The sequence below is a fragment of the Salmo trutta genome, chromosome 20 (assembly GCF_901001165.1).
Source record: "Salmo trutta chromosome 20, fSalTru1.1, whole genome shotgun sequence".
Lineage (NCBI taxonomy): Eukaryota > Metazoa > Chordata > Actinopteri > Salmoniformes > Salmonidae > Salmo > Salmo trutta.
Window position 1 is genome coordinate 7,642,094 of NC_042976.1, and position 16,427 is coordinate 7,658,520.

Consider the following 16,427-nt stretch of genomic DNA (forward strand, 5'->3'; position numbering starts at 1 on the left):
AACATGCAGGGCTTAAAATTGACCTTTTTAGCCACTTGTCCGTCAGAAAGTAGGTGACTGAAAATGTTGTTGTATTGTGTTGAATGAAGCAAAAAAACACTTTACAAAATACAAATAATGACTATTCCCATACCAGTATAATTACAGAGAGTCAAGACAAAAACATACACTACCCTTTGCCTATTGGTTTCTTAACGCACACAAGCCTGTCTCAAAATACAACACTGTGTCACGGGATACTAGGAGTGGTGGTAGAAGTCAGGCGCAGAGAGCAGAGGTAAGGTATAATGTCCTTTATTCTTTCCGGTACAAAACAGTCAATGCCAAAACAAATGGGTGCGTAAACAAACGACCAACCCAGAACAACGGGCACACAGTCCGGAGAGAGAATACAAGGCGTAAGCCAGCACATCCAAAAATTACAACGACAGCGAAAGTAATCCCGCACAAACCTGGGCGGGCTAAGCAGGCTTAAATAAACACAAATCAAGACACAATAGGGAACAGGTGCAACCAATAAGACTATACAAACAGAAAAGGAAAAAGGGATCAGCGGTGGCTAGTAGGCCGGCGACGACGACCGCCGCTCGAGCAGGCAGGGGAGCCACCTTCGGTGGGATTCGTGACAGTACCCCCCCCCCCCCCCCCCCCGACGCGCAGGCCTCGAGGGCGACCCGGAGGACGAGGCGCAGGGCGATCCCCATGAAGGCGGTGGAAGTCCCTCAGAAGTGAGGGGTCCAAAATGTCCTTCACCAGTACCCAGCACCTCTCCTCCGGGCCGTACCCCTCCCAGTCTACGAGGTACTGTAGACCCCCCACCCGACGTCTGGAGTCCAGAATGGCGTGTATAGTATACGCCAGGGACCCCCCAATGTCCAGAGGGGGTGGAGGGACCTCCGGCACCTCACCTTCCTGCAGGGGACCAGCCACCACCGGCCTGAGGAGAGACACATGAAACGAGGGGTTAATACGGTAGTAAGATGGAAGTTGTAACCGGTAACACACCTCGTTTATCCTCCTCAGGACTTTAAACGGCCCTACACACTGCGGCCCCAGCTTCCGGCAGGGCAGGCGGAGGGGCAGGTTTCGGGACGAGAGCCAGACTCGATCCCCTGGTGCAAACACAGGGGTCTCACTGTGGTGCTGGTCAGCGCTCTTCTTCTGCCGTCCACTCGCCTTTGTTAATGCGTCCTGGACGGCTCTCCAAGTGTCCTTCGAGCGCTGTACCCACTCCTCCACTGCAGGAGCCTCGGTCTAGCTCTGGTGCCATGGAGCCAGGACCGGCTGGTAGCCCAACACGCACTGGAACGGTGACATGTTAGTCGATGAGTGACGGAGGGAGTTTTGGGCTACCTCTGCCCATGGGACGTACCTCGCCCATTCCCTGGGCCGGTCCGGCAATACGTCCTTAGAAACCTACCCACCTCTTGGTTCACTCTCTCCATCTGCCCATTACTCTCAGGGTGGAAACCCGAGGTCAGGCTGACCGAGACCTACAACCGTTCCATGAACGCCCTCCAAACTCTGGACGTGAACTGGGGACCCCGATCAGAAACGATGTCCTCGGGCACCCCGTAGTGCCGGAAGACATAGGTAAGCAGGGCCTCCGCAGTCTGCAGAGCCGTAGGGAGACCGGGCAATGGGATGAGACGGCAGGACTTCGAGAACCGATCCACAACGACCAGGATTGTGGTGTTCCCCTGAGATGTGGGAAGGTCGGTGAGAAAGTCCACAGAAAGTGCGACCACGGCCGCTGTTCAACGGGGAGGGGCTGTAATTTCCCTCTAGGCAGGTGTCGAGGAGCCTTGCTCTGAGCGCACACCGAGCAGGAGGAGACATAAAACCGCACGTCCTTAGCCAATGTGGGCCACCAGTACTTTCCCCTAAGACTCCGCACTGTCCTCTCGATCCCAGGGTGACCCGAAGAGGGGAGATTATGGGCCCATCGAATCAATCGATCACGGACACCAAGCGGCACGTACTGAGCGCCTGCTGGACACTGAGATGGTGCAGGTTCCAACCGTAACGCCCGCTCGATCTCCGCGTCCATCTCCCATACCACCGGTGCTACCAAGCATGACGCTGGGAGGATGGGAGTTGGATCGATGGCCCTCTCCTCTGTGTCATATAGGCAGGACAGCGCGTCGGCCTTCGTGTTTAAGGAGCCTGACCGATAGGAGATTGTGAAACGAAAGCGGGTAAAGAACATGGCCCACCTGGCCTGACGCGGATTCAGTCGCCTAGCTGCCCGGATGTACTCGAGATTACGGTGGTCAGTCCAGATGAGGAAAGGGTGCTTAGCCCCCTCAAGCCAGTGTCTCCACACTTTCAGAGCTTTGACTACAGCTAACAACTCCCGGTCCCCCACGTCATAGTTCTGTTCCGCCGGACCGAGCTTCCTTGAAAAGAAAGCGCAAGGGCGGAGTTTTGGTGGCATGCCCGAGCGCTGTGATAATGATGGAGGCCACTGTGTTCTTGGGGACCTTCAATGCTGCAGAAATGTTTAACCTGTTATGGATAGGGGGCAGTATTTTCCCGGCCGGATAAAAAAAGTACCCGATTTAATCTGATTATTACTCCTGCCCAGAAACTAGAATATGCATATAATTATTAGCTTTGGATAGATAACACTCCAAAGTTTCTAAAACTGTTTGAATGGTGTCTGTGAGTATAACAGAACTCATTTGGCAGGCCAAAACCTGAGAAGATTCTGTACAGGAAGTACCCTGTCTGACCATTTCTTGGCCTCATTGATCGTCTCTATCCAAAACAGGGGATCTCTGCTGTTACGTGACACTTCCTACGGCTCCCATGGGCTCTCAGAAGGCGGCAAAAAGCTGAATGGTGGCTTTGCAGGCCCTGGCTGAAAAACATTAGCGCGTTTGGATAGTGGCCGGTCAGAGTACTATGAGACTGAGGCTCGTGCACGAGGGGACACCATGTTTTTATTTTCTCTCTCTTTGTACTAAAACACGATTTCCCGGTCGGAATATTATCGCTTTTTTACGAGAAAAATGGCATAAAAATTTATTTTAAACAGCGGTTGACATGCTTCGATGTACGGTAATGGAATATTTCGAATTTTTTTGTCACGAAAGTCGCCGGGCGCGTAACCCTTCGTCACCCTTGGATAGTGTCTTGAACGCACGAACAAAACACCGCTATTTGGATATAACTATGGATTATTTTGAACCAAACCAACATTTGTTATTGAAGTAGAAGTCCTGGGAGTGCATTCTGATGAAGAACAGCAAAGGTAATAACATTTTTAGGATAGGGGGCAGTATTTTCACGGCCGGATAAAAAACGTACCCGATTTAATCTGGTTATTACTCCTGCCCAGTAACTAGAATATGCATATAATTGTTTGATTTGGATAGAAAACACCCTAAAGTTTCTAAAACTGTTTGAATGGTGTCTGTGAGTATAACAGAACTCATATGGCAGGTCAAAACCTGAGAAGATTCTAAACAGGAAGTGCCCTCTCTGACCATTTCTTGGCCTTCTATAGCCTCTTTATCGAAAACAGAGGATCTCTGCTGTAAAGTGACATTTTCTAAGACTCCCATAGGCTCTCAGAAGGCGCCAGAACGGGGAATGATGACTCTGCAGTCCCTGGCTGAAAAACAGTAGCGCATTTGGATAGTGGTTGATCTGAGAACAATGAAACGGGCGTGCACATGCACGTGAGGAGTCCATTTTACATTTTCAGTCTTTGAACGAAAACGACGTCTCCCGGTCGGAATATTATCGCTATTTTACGAGAAAAATCGCATAAAAATTGATTTTAAACAGCGTTTGACATGCTTCGAAGTACGGTAATGGAATATTTTTAATTTTTTTGTTACGATACGCGCCGGCGCGTCACCCTTCGGATAGTGTCTTGAACGCAAGAACAAAACGCCGCTATTTGGATATAACTATGGATTATTTGGAACCAAAACAACATTGGGTGTAAACTAGAAGTGCTGGGAGTGCATTCTGACGAAGAACAGCAAAGGTAATCCAATTTTTCTTATAGTAAATCTGAGTTTGGTGAGTGCCAAACTTGGTGGGTGTCAAAATAGCTAGCCATGATGGCCGGGCTATCTACTCAGAATATTGCAAAATGTGCTTTCACCGAAAAGCTATTTTAAAATCGGACATAGCGATTGCATAAAGGAGTTCTGTATCTATAATTCAATTAAAATAATTGTTATGTTTTTTGTGAACGTTTATCATGAGTAATTTAGTAAATTCACCGGAATTTTCGGTGGGTATGCTAGTTCTGAACGTCACATGCTAATGTAAAAAGCTGGTTATTGATATAAATATGAACTTGATTGAACAAAACATGCATGTATTGTATAACATAATGTCCTAGGAGTGTCATCTGATGAAGATCATCAAAGGTTAGTGCTGCATTTAGCTGTGGTTTTGGTTTTTGTGACATTATATGCTAGCTTGAAAAATGGGTGTGTGATTATTTCTGGCTGGGTACTCTCCTGACATAATCTAATGTTTTGCTTTCGTTGTAAAGCCTTTTTGAAATCGGACAATGTGGTTAGATAAAGGAGAGTCTTGTCTTTAAAATGGTGTAAAATAGTCATATGTTTGAAAAATTTACGTTTTTGGATTTTTGAGGAGTTTGCAATTTGCGCCACGCCCTATCAGTGGATATTGGAGCGGTGTTCCGCTAGCGGAACATCTAGATGTAAGAGGTTAAATCATCCCCCGTTTGGCGAAGTTGGCTGTCTTTGTTAGGAAGAAATGGTCTTCTCACAGTTCGCAACAAGCCAGGCGGCCCAAACTGCTGCATATACCCTGACTCTGTTGCACAGAACGCAAGAGAAGTGACACAAATTCCCTAGTTATAAGAAATTCATGTTAGCAGGCAATATTAACTAAATATGCAGGTTTAAAATATATACTTGTGTATTGATTTTAAGAAAGGTGATGTTTATGGTTAGGTACACATTGGTGCAAAGACAGTGCTTTTTTCACGAATGCACTTGTTAAATCACCCGTTTGGCGAAGTAGGCTGTGATTCAATGATAAATTAACAGGCACCGCTTCGAATATTTGCAACGCAGGACAAGCTAGATAAACTAGTAATATCATCAACCATGTGTAGTTAACTAGTGATTGTGTTAAGATTGATGGTTTTTTATTATATAAGTTTAATGCTAGCTAGCACCTTACCTTGGCTCCTTGCTGCACTTGCATAACAAGTAGTCAGCCTGCCATGCAGTCTCCTCGTGGAGTGCAATGTAATCTGCCATAATCGGTGTCCAAAAATGTTGATTACTGATTCTTATGAAAACTTGGAGTCGGCCCTAATTAATCGGCCATTCCGATTAATTGGTTGACCTCGAGTTTCCATGGCCGTGCAGCCGCACACAAGCCTAAGATCACCATACACAATGCCAACCATCGGCTGGAGTGGTGTAAAGCTCGCAACCACGTGACTCCGGAGCAGTGGAAACACGTTCTCTGGAGTGATGAATCACGCTTCACCATCTGGCAGTCCGACAGACAAATCTGTGTTTGGTGGATGCCAGGAGAACGCTACCTGCCTCAATGCATAGTGCCAACTGTAAAGTTTGGTGGAGGAGGAATAATGGTCTGGGGCTGTTTTTCATGGTTTGGGCTAGGCCCTTAGTTCCAGTGAAGGGAAATCTTAACGCTACGGCTTAAAATGACATTCTAGACGATTCTGTGCTTCCAACTTTGTGGCAACAGTTTGGGAAAGGCCCTTTCCTGTTTCAGCATGACATTGCCCCCATGCACAAAGCGAAGTCCAAACAGAAATGGTTGTCAAGATCAGTGTGGAAGTACTTGACTGGCCTGCACAGAGCCCTGACCTCAACCCCATCGAACACCTTTGGGATGAACTGGAATGCTGACTGTGAGCCAGGCCTAATCGCCCAACATCAGTGTCCGACCTCACTAATGCTCTTGTGGCTGAATGCAAGCAAGTCCCCACAGCAATGTGCCAACATCTTGTTGAAAGCCTTCCCAGAAGAGTGGAGGCTGTTATAGCAGCAAAGGGGGACCAAGTCCATATTAATGCCCATGGATTTTCAATGAGATGTTTCACTGCTGAAACAAGCCCTCGTTCATTTGACAACAAGGCCTGCTAGAGCAGCTTAATGCACCAAGTGCCTTCCATTTCAATTAAGTATTGTAAGAAACATGCAAAGAGTGAGCATGGTGGTGATTATTGGCCTTTTGGACCAGTTAGCCCAGTTATGGTTGGCCCTAGTCCTGTAAAATACAGGTCACTAGCATGTGGTGTAGCCTCCATAGCTTGGCCGTCTGTCTGCCCTTGATTCTCAGTCTGCAATAAAATGGTTTGGGACTCTCTTTGAAGATGTATGTGAATGCGATAGATACTGAATTCAAAAGATATAATAGGAAACTGAAGTGTTCTATTAAACATAAGCTGCCATCTACAGACTAATATTAGCAATGGAAGACTCCATTTGGCTAAATAGGTCAGATATTTCTAGTAACAGACATGAGAACTGATAAAGAACAGATTTAGTCATTGTCAACACTTCAAACACCAAATAATCCCCAAGGATCTCCTCTAACATGCTATATAATTTGTAGTTAACCTCTGACCTCCTTCAGGGGGGATCATAAACCAAGGACACAATCACTACACTAGCCTGACTGATGTTGTAAATTCACCCAAAAATTGGTAGAGAAACACCAATACTACATTATCCTATGCATTTCAACCATCACTCCATCGCTACTGTGGGAAGGAGGTGGGAAGTATGATGTTAGAGGATAATGATATTAATTGAGCTGAAACAAACACACAGGGGTACAAATAAAGTGTACTAGGGCTGTCCCCGACAAAAAAAAATCTTGGTCGACCTAGAGTCGTCTCTTCTTTCAACCAACCGATTGGTAGAAATTTTAAAACGTGTATTTTTCCATATATAGACACACCCTATGTGTTTAAATAAAATCAACTACACAGTATGTAGGCTACTAAGATTGTCTGATGTTTTAAGCACACTGTGATTAAATAATTAAGACACAAATGACTCAAAAGGGAGCCAGAGATCAAGATGGTCTAACCAGAAGGAAAAAACCAAGTGTTTCTGACCCTCCATCTGGCCTTCGCAGATTCTGCTGTTATGCTCCTGATGTTGCTGGTAGGTGATAGGCTACATCAGGGGTCGGCAACCTTTTCCATTTGGAGTGCCAATTTATCTTACCATTTCTACCGATCTGCGTGCCAGTTACAATTTTCATATGCACAGTTTCATTTGATTTATAATAACGTCTTCGTATCTCAAAATCATTATCCAGTGGTTAATCAAATATCTAAAAGTAACTTATATTGCCATCTATGTAAAAATTGTCTACATAATGCCAACAAATAAAAACATTGCATCCTGCAGGTAGAAAATATCCTGATTCAAAATATCCTATAAATCCCATTGGCAATGCATTGCCTGTCTGCAAGGAACTTGAAACATTGTATCAACTATTCATTTGAGTCTGGCCTGGCCTGAAGCTCACTCTAGCAAACTTGCAACATTGTATAAAATATTCTAGGCCGTCAGAGTTTCCAGCGCAATTGAGCTCCGGACAGACATAGCTGCAGGCTATTTGCACAAAGGATAAGAAGTAATCATGTAGGCCTATTTTATGACTTTCTACCGAATCAGAGCATGACATGTTTTCCCCTTTCATACCGAGTGGTTTTCAAAAGAGACCTGGAACTGTTTTTCAAATAGGCTACGTTGAGGAACTCTTGTCATTCTGAAATCGAAGTAAAAACAGATTTTGTTTACTTGCTGTTTGAAATAAAGAAAAAATGAAGTTAAGACAATCAGAAATACTATCAGATCCCCAAATGGGCACTTTTATAGGCCTTGCATGCAGGCCAGGTAGCCTAGGCCAACTGCTATGTATGATCAAGCACACGTCCTTACTCAAAATTGACAGGAGCGCTACAAACATGATTAGTCCACTGAGACAGGCCTCTACAATGGATTAGTCCACTGAGACAGGCCTCTACAATGGATTAGTCCACTGAGACAGGCCTCTACAATGGATTAGTCCACTGAGGCCTGAGACAGGCCTCTACAATGGATTAGTCCACTGAGACAGGCCTCTACAATGGATTAGTCCACTGAGACAGGCCTCTACAATGGATTAGTCCACTCAGACAGGCCTCTACAATGGATTAGTCCACTGAGATGCCTCTACAATGGATTAGTCCACTGAGACAGGCATGAATCAGACGTGTCTCATGTGCCATGAAAAATAAAGAAATATATACAGTAGAGTAGAGTGGACCTCCATTACACACACACCTGCAAGCTGACTTCGGTTGTCAGTTGCACGGTGTTTCCTCCGACACATTGGTGCAGCTGGCTTCCGGGTTAAGCGAGCAGTGTGTGAAGAAGCAGCGCGGCTTGGCAGGTCATGTTTCGGAGGACGCATGACTCTTAACCTTTGCCTGTCCCGAGTCCGTTTTGGAGTTGCAGCAATGAGACAAGATCGTAACTACAAATTGGATATCATGAAATTGTGGAGAAAAAGGGGGCACAAAAATAAAAGAAGCTAAAGCTAGGATTGTGTGGATGTTCACTGGGTTAGTGCCAAGTCTCTTCCCCTTCACTGTGATTAGTAGTACGTTCATGAAACAACATGCTGCTGATGTATAATGCATTACGGCCTCTGCTATACTAACATCCACAAAATGTGCACTTAGTGTGATTTTGGTGTCTTGAGAGCAGGTTAAGTCTAGCCTTGTCTGAACGAGACCTAGGTGGGCCGCTGACAAACTGTATTGCCCAATTCTTTATTAAACTCCAAAAATACAAATATGGCTTTGTTATTTAATTATTTTGCTTTTTGGCTCTATAACATGCTGGTACACAGAACCAGAACAGCGTGACTAATGGATTGAGTATCTGTCTGAAAGGAGAACCCAGTCATTTTCCATGTTAGGAGAGAAAGGGTAGGGCACTGACACAGAGATTTGGGTACACACACGCACAAACACGCACACGCACACATCAATATTTACATGCACAGATAGAGAGAAAGACAGAAAGAGAGAGTGAGTGAGGTAGAGGGGAGGGGAGGGACAGATGTAGAGAACCATATGGAACGTTCCACATTAACTGTCAGCAATACTTATTTTCTCCAGTAACATCCCAGTAAGGTTTGGGTATCTGGGGTTAAAAGAGCTTGACTATTTCTCTGATCCTGAAAAAATGAGAAATGGTGCTCTCGCTGTCTGTCACTCCCTTCAATCGCCATTCACATCCCCCAACTACATGTACCCCAACACACATCACAGCCAACTACATACATTTACATTTAGCAGACGCTCTTATCCAGAGCGACTTACAGTAGTGAATGCATACATTTCACATATATATATATATATATAATTTTTTTTTTTTTGTACTGCACCCCAACACACATCACAGCCAACTACATGTACCCCAACACACATTCCCCAACTACATGTCCCCTGACACACATCACAACCAACTACATGCACCCTAACACACATCACAGCCAACTACATGCACCCTGACACACATCACAGCCAACTACATGCACCCCAACACACATTCCCCAACTACATGCACCCCAACACACATCACAGCCAACAAGACAAGGAGACAACCACTTCTACTCCTACAGATTCAACGTCATCAAATAAAACTTCATCAAAAAATTAAAATTAAAATTAAAGAAATTGGGTAAGTCTAATGAAGTTACAGATATGACCACTTGGCTCATCCAGTGGTGGTTTTAGCATGTAAATCTTGGTGGGGCAAACTGCATGACAGCAAAGCCACTACACAACACTAAACAATACATTAATTGCACTATAATGGTGACAAACTGTGCCGACAAACTGTTAGGGCCTACATAAAGCTGTCCCAAAAGCAGAGTCCCAACAACAGAAGCCCCAACACCTTACCACTGCTACACCTGGCTATCAGTGAAGCCTTGTCTGGCAGCGAAACAGTTCAGTCAGCCTTATTTACTGCCTTTTAAAAACACAGCTAATATGGTTAACTTGCTTAATAAACAAATGTGGTTTCTACTTACAATTGAGATGTACAAACTATGGCATAAGGGGACAACGAGCGGATACGAGGCAATCCGTAATTTCGATTAAGACATTAAAGAGCGAGCTAGGATGGACATAGTCAATATAACTATTTGTTCAGCACTTTTGAAATGTATTGCGACAGAATTCAGAACATGGGCCATACTTACAGTATTCTTCCCGTACACCAAGTCAGAACCGTAGGATAAATAAAGGTAGCATATAAGCAGACAATGAAAGCTCTTACAATATTCGATGATGACATTTCTCTAAAACAGGCTATAGGCTAAATGTGCACCACCAAGTCAGAACAGTAGGCTAAGTTGAGCAAAGTATGAGGGTGAGGCACACGGGCTACTAACAGCTGACTACACAACAGTATTACTTTCTTAGCTACAGAATAAATATATCCCCCTGGCATATTACATCATTTATGCAGCAGCGTACAAGACATTTTTGGACTCAACTTGTTGTGCTGTGTTCCCTTGAACAGGAAGGTGATGCTGCAGTCTATCTTGTGGGCTCTATGAAAGAGGCCCGAAATCCCAACTTGGAATTCAGAGTTGGATGACCGTTCAAAATAATTTTCTGTATTTTCCCAGCCGGAGCTAATTTTATCCAAGTTCTCAGTTGTCTTGAACTCACAGAAGTCTGACATTTCCCACATCAGAGTTTCCAGTTGTTTTGAACACGGCAGCAGTCATGCTGGATTGACAGCACGGCCAATGTATTTAAACTATACCCCCTTTTTCGTGATATCCAGTTGGTAGTTAAGATCTTGTCTTATCTCTGCAATTCCCCTACCGACTCGGCGAAGGTCGAGAGCCAAACCACACAGCTTCTTGACACACTGCTAGCTTAACCCGGAAGCCAGCCACACCAATGTGCCAGAGGAAACACTGTTGAACTGACGACCGAAGTCGACCGACCGGCCCGCCACAAGGAGTCGCTAGAGCACGATGAGAGAATTTATTTCCTACTTAATGCGTTTGAGCCAATCAGTTGTGTTATGACAAGGTAGGGGTGCTATAAAGAAGATAGCCCTATTTGGTAAAAGACCAAATCCATATTATGGCAAGAACAGCTCAAATAAGCAAAGAGAAACGACAGTCCATCATTACTTTAAGACATGAAGGTCAGTCAGTCCGGAACAACTGACGTCAATTCACATTTTATCTAACTTAGCTTTTTAAGTCAAGCTAAGTTAGATAAAATGTGAATTGACGTCATTTTATCTGTGACCAATGACCTTGAGCCTTCTTGGATGGACACTTCAAATGTAAGTCTATGGCAGCACCCAAAGGGGCTTGAATTTTTTAGCTCTACCTATAGATTTTGTGGTGACGTAGTGTCCCCATGAGTGACAGAGCACTGAGCTAATCACGGCGCAACTAGAGAACATTACCAACCCCTACACTCCGTATTTTCCGCTGGCTGCCCCACCACCACAGAAAGCACTGAGCTAGGCTGAAACACCTGCATTTTGGTGCTGCCTTACTCAAGAAAGCAAAAAATAGACCATGGTTGAATGCGGCTTCATTATATCAATAAAAAAATGTTTTACATTGTTTGCAAACTGATATGTGACACATATTAATGCCAAAATAACATGCAAAACAGAAGAAAACCCCCCTTTTTTAAAACATTTTTTTAAGCTAAACAGGTGGGGCTCAAAACAGGTCGCCACTGGACTCATCTAATGACAGACATTGTAACGCCCAACGCAGGAGGTGAGAAGCAGGTACAGAGAGTGAACCATTTAATATAGACGGACATGCAACGGAACATGAACAGCGTCTGGACATAAACATGACAAACAATGCTACTACAGGGAACAACACAGAGGAGCAGACATATATGCAGGGGTAATCAAGAAAGTGAGGGAGTCCAGGTGAGTCCACTGAGCGCAGCTGCGTGTAATGATGGAAACAGGTGCGTAGGATGACGGGTAACCTGAGGGGGAGCGGGAGCAGGTGTGACAGACATGAACACATGTCTCACCTAATGAAGTTACAGACATGAACACATGGCTTATCTAATGAAGTTAGACATGAACACATGGCTCATCTAATGTTTACTTCATATACAGTATTTGGAAAGCACAGGCTTCCAAGCAATGGAAACCGCAACAACCTTCATTGTGTCACTGAGCTCTGGGCTGCTCAGGTCTGCTCTGCTCTGTGTTGGTGCACACTGCAGGCCTTCATAAAGTCAGAAAAGAGTGCTCATCAAGGTGTGAAGAATCAGCCACAAGGGATGACAGTTTAGTTCCCAGTCAGAGGGAGCAGTGAGTAGGCCACAGCAAGATATGTAACCCACAGCGATGCCCCTGTTGTTTCCCTACAATACGACACCTTGTCTGATGGGCTGGAAGTTTATACCAGAAAAACAGTAAGTTAATACCAGAGGAACAGGAAGTTTATACCAGAGGAACAGGAACAGGAAGTTTATACCACAGGAATAGGAAGTTATTACCAGAGGAACTGGAACAGGAAGTTTATACCACAGGAACAGGAAGTTTATACCAGAGGAACAGGACGTTTATACCAGAGGAACAGGGCGTTTATACCAGAGGAACAGGAAGTTTATACCAGAGGAACAGGAAATGTATACCAGAGGAACAGGAAGTTTGTACCAGAGGAACAGGAAGTTTATACCAGAGGAACAGGAAATGTATACCAGAGGAACAGGAAGTTTGTACCAGAGGATCAGGAATGGGAAGTTTATACCAGAGGAACAGGAACCATTTACAGAGGACCGGTTAGGTTTTTACAAGCAGAGCAGTGCAATAGAAAACATTTCAGTCACTAGGAATGTAAATCCTACCACAGACTCATCTTCCACTGGCTGAACTCGATGCTCCTGTAATGAAAACCCAAATAATTATAATCTAATTGTCTTGGAAGGGTAGTCTGAAAACAACCCTCCTGATATTGGGCCAGTGGGACTAATATCCTAAACTTCTTGTGCTGCTCGAAAGCAGCCTGTCTCACTGTGATCACAGGCCTTTATTAAATGTATAACTGCCTTAATTTTGCTGGACCCCAGGAAGAGTAGCTGTTGCCTTGGCAAATACTTGCAGTGATCAAATCCATCACTATCACTGCTGCTGAAGGAGAGGACTCCGGGTAGTTATTGATGCAATTAAAGGTGTCATGCTGCTGAGCTTCAGGCGTTGTTGTCCCAGCAACTGTTACCAGGACTTACAGCACGACCACACTGAAGTAGCAGAGACACTGACTGGCGAGTCTTGATCAACACAATGCTATTTGAGACTAGGACACTCAATGTGGTTGGGGAGGGAGTGATTCTAGACTTCATGCACTGCTGCTTCACTCACTGCAGGCTGCAGGGTGTTTACCTCACAAAGAGATGTCATTATCACTCAGACAGCATTCCGGGTTCAGCATTCCATTCCACGAAATAGGCAGATGGGGTCTTTAGTCTTATGAGCATGGAGTATGGAGGTATACAGAACTGTATTTTGTAAAGTTATCTCCACAGCTTTCCCCCCCATTTTCTTTACTCAAAAGGACTACTTAGGCTACTGTCTTTTTCAGCGAAATATGCACCAATGATTTTCCACTAAAGATGCCATTAAGGAAGACCCCAAGGCAAAGTCTATTCCAGTACCACGAGTACAGTCAGACCTTTCTCCCCCCAGTGCTGAGGCAATTGAACATATTGAATCTGTGTTCAATTGAGCGTTGATAAAAGCTTGATGTGCAGTATGGTCTCCTCTGTTCATATCAGCGTTAGCTAGCTGCCTCCTTCAGAAGTCATAACACCCAGCTGTTCATATCAGCGTTAGCTAGCTGCCTCCTTCAGCAGTCATAACACCCAGCTGTTCATATCAGCGTTAGCTAGCTGCCTCCTTCAGCAGTCATAACACCCAGCTGTTCATATCAGCGTTAGCTAGCTGCCTCCTTCAGCAGTCATAACACCCAGCTGTTCATATCAGCGTTAGCTAGCTGCCTCCTTCAGCGGTCATAACACCCAGCTGTTCATATCAGCGTTAGCTAGCTGCCTCCTTCAGCGGTCATAACACCCAGCTGTTCATATCAGCGTTAGCTAGCTGCCTCCTTCAGCAGTCATAACACCCAGCTGTTCATATCAGCGTTAGCTAGCTGCCTCCTTCAGCAGTCATAACACCCAGCTGTTCATATCAGCGTTAGCTAGCTGCCTCCTTCAGCAGTCATAACACCCAGCTGTTCATATCAGCGTTAGCTAGCTGCCTCCTTCAGCAGTCATAACACCCAGCTGTTCATATCAGCGTTAGCTAGCTGCCTCCTTCAGCGGTCATAACACCCAGCTGTTCATATCAGCGTTAGCTAGCTGCCTCCTTCAGCGGTCATAACACCCAGCTGTTCATATCAGTGTTAGCTAGCTGCCTCCTTCAGCAGTCATAACACCCAGATGTTCATATCAGTGTTAGCTAGCTGCCTCCTTCAGCGGTCATAACACCCAGCTGTTCATATCAGTGTTAGCTAGCTGCCTCCTTCAGCGGTCATAACACCCAGCTGTTCATATCAGCGTTAGCTAGCTGCCTCCTTCAGCAGTCATAACACCCAGCTGTTCATATCAGCGTTAGCTAGCTGCCTCCTTCAGCGGTCATAACACCCAGCTGTTCATATCAGTGTTAGCTAGCTGCCTCCTTCAGCAGTCATAACACCCAGCTGTTCATATCAGTGTTAGCTAGCTGCCTCCTTCAGCATGCCTATCCCTCTTCCATTTTTAATTTGCGTGTTTTAGCTTCCGATGGAGAAACACGTCATCTCTCTCTCCTCTTTAATTAACCTGAGTCTAGGTGGCAGCTGGCGAAATTCACATATTGAGGCATTCAGAGACAGAACTTCCTGATGAGCTTCAGGCATAAACAACAGCATGACCTAAAGCTCTTGGTTATGAGCTGGGAAGAAGTAATATACCCTAGTTATAGAGTCTCTCAAAACAAAAAGCAATTACTCGTTGAGAGAATAAAATTACTCAGCCAACCCAAAGGCCACTGGATTTTGCTGACAGGCAATGTTTGACTTTAAATTACGATGGTAATTCGAGCCTAGCTCACTGATGAAATCTCTATGTGAGATCTCTTGGAGAGTTCTTTTCAATATACACTAGTAGAGCATAGGCGAGTACTACACACACTGCTGAAACTGCTCCCTGAAGGGCCGATCCTCAGGGCCAATACCGGAAGCCTCGCAGCATGCTGTGAAAACAACACTTTACACAGCAGTTGGGAACCTGACAATATTTCTCAGCAGCTAGGGTCAAACATACTGACCACTGTCAGTCATAGGGCTCTATTTCAAGCATCTCTACTACGAGGCCCTATTCATACCCATCTCTACTACAAGGCTCTACTTATACCCATCTCTCCCACGAGGCTCTATTCATACCCATCTTTACTACAAGGCTCTACTCATACCCATTGAATGAGTCCTCTGTGTGCTGTATCTATTTCCCTCCATCATCACGTCTTCTTCCCTCTCTTCTCTATCCCTACCTCCCATCTCGCTCCCTCGCTCCCAGCAGGAAGCACTGTGGTCAGAAGATATTGCTAGTTGGACTATTCTCAGGAAAATAACCTAGTCTTGATCAAAGCTCCACCCTGTTCAAGGGCTATATCAGGGTCTTAGAGTATACCTTAGTGTAATACCACAATGTGACAGGAACTCTGGGAGAAAACAATCAATTTTTGTCAATTTCAACAGGAAATATCGTGATTTACATGCCTGTTGGATAAATCTCAAGGTCTTAAATTAGCATTCACATTTCAAAAAGCATCCATTACCTTTCTTTAATATATCTCCTAACCATATTGTCATCTTCAGAACATCAGTTAGTCATTATCAAGCAGATTAGATTTCACATGAAAGGCAGCAAACTCAAAGCAAGAGTAGGCCTATTCTGAGATTTAGTGTTGTGCTAAAATATTGCAATGCAAAGAAAGGTAATCTCAAGCAGCTCTAATCTCAGAGAGAATCTTTAATAAGCACAGAGGTAAATAGCCTGGTAATGAAAAGTAAAATGTATCATGGCAGATCTCTGGCTATTCAAACACATCACAAACTGTCCCCTTTCCACAACCATACTGTAAACCCAAGACAGACCAGATGGTCTCATAACACACAAATAAATATTATGAAAGGTAATTTATTTACCCAGGATAACTAGGCCTGATGTACTAATGTGTATCTGAATGAACTAAACCTCTCCTCCTGATCCATACACCCACCTGGGTAATACTGATGTACAAATGGGTATCTGAATGAACTAGACCTCTCCCCCAGATCCATACACCCACCTGGGTAATAGTTTAAGTTGCTCTCCCATCTGTCGA

At 44.7% G+C, this 16,427-nt stretch overlaps 1 protein-coding gene across 2 annotated transcripts in view; it reads right to left on the reverse strand.

The window, feature by feature from the left end:
- The window catches only part of LOC115155498 (FERM, ARHGEF and pleckstrin domain-containing protein 1), a 132,549-nt gene that overhangs the window by 102,668 nt on the left and 13,454 nt on the right, over nt 1-16,427 (reverse strand). The window lies entirely within an intron of this gene.